Here is a 7,953-nt window from a genome sequence, read left to right on the forward strand (position 1 = left end):
CCCTCAGTCTCTCCCCCTCTCCCCCTTTGTGTCTAAGTCCTGTCACTGTTTCTCTTACGTGTCTTCCCCTGTTCGTCACCTTGTGTCTCATCTTTTGCCTCATCTTTTGCCTCTGTTTGTTCATGTTGTGTTAAGCCTGTGTGTCTCAGGTCTATGTCCCCATGTTTCCTGTTTTATTTTGACAGTCTTGCGTCCCATGTTCAGTGTGCTCAGTTTTGCTTCCCACTGTGTTGTCGCACCTGATTGGTCCCAGCTGTTTCTCCACGTGTTTCCACTTCCCTGATCTCCCTCTTGTGTGTATATGTTGCATCAGTTTCGCCTTGGTCGGTGCAGCTGTGTTTCTCTTGTGAATCCTTCCTTGGCTTCCAAGGTGTTCTTGTGTTTCGGGTTTTGCATTTATTTATTTAGTTTTTCCCAGTTTTTGCCTCCTGTGGTCCTCACAAAAATACACACCACCCGCCTTCACCATGCGATTGTAATACCTACCTTGCAGCTTACAGGATTTAAACGATCTGTTGCTAACATCTTGGTGCCCGATATCACAGCATACCTTCAGCTGTCTAGAGAAGTCCATGCCTCAATGACTCAGAGCTGTTTTGGAAGCAAAAGGACAGACAATATTAGGCAAGTGGTCATAATTTTATGCCTGATTGGTTTGTTATATGGTTTGCATTTTATTTTTCTGTTTATTTACATCCTAATCTTTGGATTCTCTGAGTAGAGAAATGTCTGCCACATCGTCCAGCAAACCTTGACTGCAAATCTGTAGAAAACTGCTTACAGTTCCTAAATGCAGACAGGGTGAGGAAACAGTCTTCTTGTGGTTTTGTTTCCATGGGATGTTCACCGTCTGTCTCTGACATTCCTAATTATATTGTCCTTCAATTTGGAGGAAATGTTAGTGCTCACTCTAAATATTCCTACATCAAGCTGGTTTGAAGAACACCTGTTTGAAATCGTCCTGTGGCACAGGCCCAGATCAGTCAAATGTGGCATGTTTGGAGCTGAGACCAACTGACCGTTGTAGCAGAGTCCATGCTTACAGATACTGCTAATCATGCACCAATCAGTTACCTGATTAGCAGCACATTGGCCACCTAATACGAAGCACCAGTGGCAGAATGAGCTTTTCAGGACTGCCAGAAAAGATCTGACAAGTGGACACAAATACTCAACTCTTCTGTTCAAATGCATTTTCTTTATAAGCGTGTTGCCATTTAATGGGTGTGGTGGGGCGTGATCTGCGGTGATCCATCCGACTACACTTCTTCTTCTTCTTCTGATCTTACAGCCCCAAGCAACTGCTTTTACCAGTAGTTAGTGTTTTGCCCATTCTGACAATTTCTTTCTTGTTCTCCACAGAACCATCCAAGGTGTACTCTCAGGGGCAGGAGAACAAGATGAGAACAGCACCACCGAGGCTGGAGACAAAGCAATACTGGAAGAGCATATGGGAGAAGGACGCAACCCATAACGGCACTGCTCAGTGGCTAGTGAGCATTGTCGCAGACCACAGCAACCTCCATAAAACTTCACAGTGGCAGACATCCAAGAAAGGTTCTCCAGTATGAAGAGTTGGGCAGCACCAGGCCCCCAGCATGATTCACACCAGCTGAAAAAGCTGACTGCACTCCATGAGCATCTAGCAGTACAAATGTGTTCACTGAATACCTCAGGAATGAATAGCACACAGGAGAAATATATAGAATCGAAAGGGATATACAAAAACAGAGATGATTTTTAAATAGAAAGGTAGGCATTAGAGAAAAAGTTGCAAAGTGCTTGGAAGTAGTGCAAAGAAAAAGACTTGGTCTGACTAGAGTCCATGTGTGTGTGTGAGTAGCTTGAGTTTGTGTCTCCTGAAGACCATTATGGCTTCTTTTCTTTTAAGGACGTTCACCATCAGGTTATTTTCTGAGCACCAACAGGACATTTTTTTCTCTGCCCTGTCTAATCTCCATCAGAGATGATCCCAGACATGGTGATGTTATTGGTATACTTGACAATGACGTTGGTTGGTTGGGTGGGTTGGTGTACGCTCCAATAAGAGGCTCCGAATGCAGCCCTGTGAGGATCTGTGCTTAGTGACAGTTGCACAAGGGCATGCTTCACAATGGTGCTCTATGAGGTTGGTGTGACCAGGCAGCCCGGAGAACATGTCTACAAATTGCTTTTGCAGTGCAGCAACATCCACTCTGTGGGTCTGTGTGAGATGGAGGGAGGCAGAAATGGTGGAACTTGCCAGCTCTGGCCCTAATCTCCTTCTTTCACCAGGCTCACTAGAGAAGAACACTTTGAGGAGGTTAAGGTGATATACCTGTGTGGCTCCTCCTTTGTCTGACTGCACAACCTTGTAGTAATGCCCCCTACTCCCTGTGTGACCACAAAGGGTCCTTGCCACTTGGCAAGTAATTTTTAGCTAGAAGAAGGGAGCAATACTAGTACTTTATGTCCCTGTTAAAATGAGTCTAGCCCCACTGTATTACGGGCACTGCTGCCGTTCCTTAGCCTGGAGAACATTCTGCCATGACAACCTACCCAAGCTTTGCTCTCAGGTCCAGAACACACTGAAATCCATTCTCAGCTGTCCTTGGGCCTTCCTCCCAGTCTTCTTAATTAGGTGCAACACCCCTTGCAGCTTCCTGCCGAACAGTAACTCAAAGGGAGACAATCCCATGGAGGCCTGGGGCACCTCCCACAGTGTGAACAACAGATGTTGCTCAGCAGCACTGCTTGGGAATATTGCATTGCATAAACCACAAGAAATAACAAAAAAATTATTTCCCTTTGCACTGTGGTGAAATGACCAAATGATTTCCATGCAAATGTTCTCCAACAAAACCTCAGTGGAAGGTAGTGGGCACTTTAGGAATGGCCTGCTGGTTCACCAGCTAGGGGTGGCCCAGGTGGTAGAGCAGATCAGCTACTGATCAGAAGGTTGGTGGTTCGATCCTTGGCTTCCCCAGTCTGCATGCCAAATATCCTTGGGCAAGATACTAAACCCAAGTTGCCCTCCGATGCGTTCATCGGAGTATGAATGTGTGTGAATGTAGTTTAGTTTGCACTTGAGTTTAAAAGTGCTTGTGTGAATGGGTGAATGAGGCATGTTGTATAGAGCGCTTTGAGTACTCTGGGAGAGTAGAAAAGCACTATATAAGAATCAGTCCATTTACCATTCAGGGCAGGACGCTCACCACCGGCACACGTTCCCCCAGATCCCCCGACTCAGGCCAGAGTTTTTTCATATCTCATATACACCGCCATGGTGTATTAGTGAGGCACATGGAAAAACATTTCCTTTTGCAATATCTTATTTAAATTTTTCAAATCAGAAAAACCCCATCAACAAACAAATACAGCTCAGGTGCTCAGACAAGAAGACAAGAAATAGCACAGTAATAATAAGAACTACCAGTATCCAGAGTAAATCAAATATCATGAATATGTAACAAACAGAGAAACCGCAGCACCATGGTACATGTTTGACTGGCACCTGCGTAGTTGCAGCAATAGTTCTGAAACATATGCAGCCAAAAACTGCAATTTCTGGATTGGGTGGGATGAAGATTCCATAAGCTTTAGAGTACCAATCAAATATTCTGGACCAGAAATTAGTCAATGAGGGACAATGCCAAAAAGCATGAGCCAGTGTGCTATCTGATATTTTACATCTGTCACATATGGGGGAAGTCAAAGAGTAAATTTTGTGTAGTCGAGCCTTGGAGTAATGCAGCCGATGGACAACTTTAAATTGTATTAATTGATGTCTGCTGTTAACAGAGCAGGAATGAATTTTTGATAAGCACTTGGTTTATTCTGATATTTCTATATCCAGTTTCTCCCTCCAAGCATCTCTTATCCTCGTAGTCTGCGCCTCAACACTGTCATCAAACAAATGTACAACTGTAGAAATCAGATGTTTGAAGTAAGGAGGGCCCAGGAGCACATTAAAAAGTTATGTTCATTTGTAATATCTTGATAATTCTTGATATTGGATTGCACAAAATGCCTAATTTGTAGGTAACGGTAAAAATGTGAATGTGAGTTTAGCAGCTCAAGGAAACCTCTAATTTGGTTTAAAATACGCACAGATTGTTTTGGAACAAAACTTTCTTAAAACTGTCAGCCTCCCGCACTCTTGAGAAAAGCAGGGCCTCTAAAGAGGAGTCCCTTACTACGTCAGCCTCCATTTTAACCCAAAGGGGGTTGTTAGAATTACTAAGATCTGGGGACGTCTGGTGCCAGAAGGACAACGCTCGTAGATTTGCAGCCCAGTAATAATGTTTGAATATTGGTAAACTCAGATCTCCCTTCAGTTTGGATTTGTGTACATGTAGTTTCAAAATCTTAGGATTCTTGTTGTTCCATATCTAAGAAGTGATAATCGAGTCCAATTCCTTGGAGCAAGAGGAAGTGAGATAAATAGGAAGGTTCTGGCAAATATATAAAAATCTAGGAAGAGAGACCATTTTTATGGAATGTATACGACCAATCATGGATAAGGAAAGAATTTCTCGACGGCTTTTTTCACAAGCAACTGGGTGTGTTCCTCTTCCATGCGAGCATCACAACTCACTTGTCACCTGTCCCTCGCCATCACAGATGGTTTGGTGTTTGGTGGACTAAGGTTCAGAGTTCACCATGGCCTGGCGTATTCCCCTTGGCAACTTACCGGAATGCTGTTCATCCCTCCTGGACCAAAGGAAGGTGTTAGGGCCCTGGTGAAATCAATATTACTGTTGTGGAAAATTCATTCTCAAAAACTGTACTGTGGGGAAAAAAAGCCATGATGAGTTGGCCTTGATGTTCCTATCAACAAAAGTAAGAATCTGAGATTCTTGGTCCACCCAGTTCTCAGGAGAAGGCAGCAGCAGGGAGAATCCATGGCTCATGGCTATATTTGACATCAGACGTCAGCAGGGCAGGTTTTCTTGTTGGCAGAGTTAAGACCACATCTGAGGAGGCAGAGAATTATTTTTTGATAGCCAGCTGGCCAGGTGTAGCATCTAGCAGTGTGTTTCAGGTGAAATAGCATTATTTTACAATTTCCACTTCATTGTATATTCAGTCCCGGTGCACAGTTTGTTACGAGCACACTTGTTGCCAAATGTAGTGATCTTGTCACAAGCGTTGGCAGGGACTCAAGTGCAGAGCAGAATTCAATTCCAAAACCAGAGTTTTATTTCCACAATTACCAGGTGCAGAATATATACAGTGGGGAATTTGGGGGTTCCTAGGGTCCAGGGGGGAAAATCCGGGAAGGGGAAGCTCTCTCCTCACACGTGCTCTCTTCTCCACACACGTCCACACAGTGGGTAGGTTACGGGTCCGCGAAAACTAGTCACAAGAAAGATCGGTTAAGCTGAATCACAGATTTACACACAAAAACTTTACTGAGGCTAGAGATTTTGCAGATTTTATGTGACCGGTGTGCAAAAGGCTTATTTCTCTAGTAGACAGCTCAGGACTATTAGATTACTACACCAGTGTTACTTCAGCAGTCAGAAACTACAAATAAAAATTTGAATCCCACCAGGAAATTAAACAGATGAAATATAAACAGGTGAATAATGCTGTAATTTAAACATGGATGATGTCACTTTTTAAACAGCTATGTTGTTTGTTCATTATTAAGTTTCAAGAATGGGAACATGAGACTTGAAAAATTTAAGAATATTTCAATGCAGTTCTCTAAAACGATCCTGTTGTTGGACACTAACAGTCATGCCATTCCCAAGTAACTGGTGTTTAATGTGCTTGTTACGGTAGGCTAGATTGCTGGCAGGAGCTCCCTGTCTGTGAAACAGAAAAACATCACACAATGAAATATTTTTCAGCGTTTTTCAAAACAACACAAATTTTACTGTTTCCATTTGTACTTGAGTAAATGTAAATGTGACTGTCATGGGCATGGAAAACCCCAGACTGGTTCCCAGTCTGTTGCAGGGCTAACACAACCATTCCCACTTGAGCCAATGTTACATTTTAGTACTGATTAACTCTGGTTAATGTAAGTTAGCCAGGCCCATGATGCACTGAAAGTTTCTCCTTCTCTCACCTCATGTGCATAACACCATGTGTTTATACACCACTTTCCATTAAATTAATAGTTAATAATCTCTGGCTCTCTTCCACAAAGGGTCTTTTGTCCTGTCTCCCTCCCCTCAGCCACCACTGGTCATGGCCCATGGCCGCCCCTTCCTGATCCTGGCTTTTCCTTTCCTCTGTCACCAAAGTGCTTTCTAATAGGACAGGGGTCAGCAACCTTTCACATCCAAAGAGCCATTTGGACCCGGTTTCCACGCAAACAAAAACACTGGGAGCCGCAAATACTTTTTGACATCTAAAATGAAGATAACACTGTATATATTGTTTTTTACCTTTATGCTTTGTGTGAACAACTAAGGCGTGTTGCTTATGAAATCCTTGAAGTGCTAATGAGAAAATTACATTTTATTTCTGTAATTAACACATTTTGAACTCTTAAAGAAATATAACAAAAGGAAAGACACCCAGCTGAACTAAAATGATCCAGCAAACAAAAACTGTTGTGAGCTGCCACCCTTTGGGCTTTTGGAGCCTTGACCTGACTTTTAAAAAAAATTATTGGAAAAAAGCACTATGCTGCTAAAAGATGAAAAATAGATATTTGCAAAATTCTGCCTAAATATGTATTTTACCTGGTTAATATGTGTGGCGGGGCGTGGTCTGCAGCGCCGCTGCAGGGGAGGCGGACGCAGTTGAGCGGCACCCGCAATCACGCCTCACCGCCTTAACGTCTGTGCTATCTCTGCTGTTGTGTTGGTATGTGTCGGGCTGTGAAAAGCTACAGCCTATGCGTACAGCAACCGTGTGTGAAAAGTGGTCAATAGAGAGATGCTAAAAAGCGTTTTCATGCAAACATCGTCGGGTCTGCCGTGATATGTTTACAATGGAACTTCTGCTCCTGAACCTCTGCGCACAGCGTCTGCAAATCGGGGCTGTACAAAGTCACTTTCATCTTTACGCAAGACTGTAAGCTGTCATCTGTGAGGCGTGAGCGGTGTTTGTTTTTAACATAGTTCACGGAGGAGAATAGCTGCTGACATAATGTGGATCCATAATTGGCCTACCTGGGGTTGAAAGTCTGGATAAATGCACGGCGTTTCGGCGGGTACACTGGCTTCCGCGAGTGTGAAGCTTATTTTGAGCATGACAAAATAATAGAATATAATTGTATTTTTATATTTCAATATCACAATAATCTTCCAACTTAGAACTGCAAGTTAAAAAAAGAACTAACATAAATAAATTACACTTCAGCTAAATACTTCTAATTTATTTTCCCAAACCACGGAGCCGCACTATAAGGACTAAAGAGCCGCAGGTTGCCGACCCCTGTCATAGGGGGTCGTCTAATTGTTCTGCTTTCTCTGTGTTACTGTAGTTTTTGGTGCTATATAAATAAAACCTGATTGAACTGAACTGAACATTAACCAGCACCATAAACAGTGTGTTGTACAATCATTCTGAACTCAGATAGATAGAAGCACTATTCCTCTTTTAGTGCTTCTAAATAAGGATTCGCTGTGCTCGTCATAATGAGAGCGTAATAAAAAATGTTTCACATTGCACATAATGTAGTACATTTTATTACAATGGCTTTAGTCCGAGCACTTGAAAAGCAGCATTCTCTCCTGACCTCTTGTGGCTGAGTTGGAAAAATATGCTCTAAATGACACTTCCAAGCATTCACTTATCGATAAGTCTCTATTTGGAGATAAAAGTGATGAGTTGGAGCTCATGTGCAGTGGCCCTAAAGATCTCTGGTGATATACTTGCAACATGTGAATTCATTATCAGTACAATGCACTGATGTAACAGTTTACGTTTCTGATTTAAAGAGCCGCACATTCAAACTCGTGTGTGTGTGTGTGTGTGTGTGTGTGTGTGTGTGTGTGTGTGTGTGTGTGT

This window comes from Haplochromis burtoni, unplaced genomic scaffold, assembly GCF_018398535.1.
Source record: "Haplochromis burtoni strain Fernald_Lab_line unplaced genomic scaffold, NCSU_Asbu1 Contig_342, whole genome shotgun sequence".
Lineage (NCBI taxonomy): Eukaryota > Metazoa > Chordata > Actinopteri > Cichliformes > Cichlidae > Haplochromis > Haplochromis burtoni.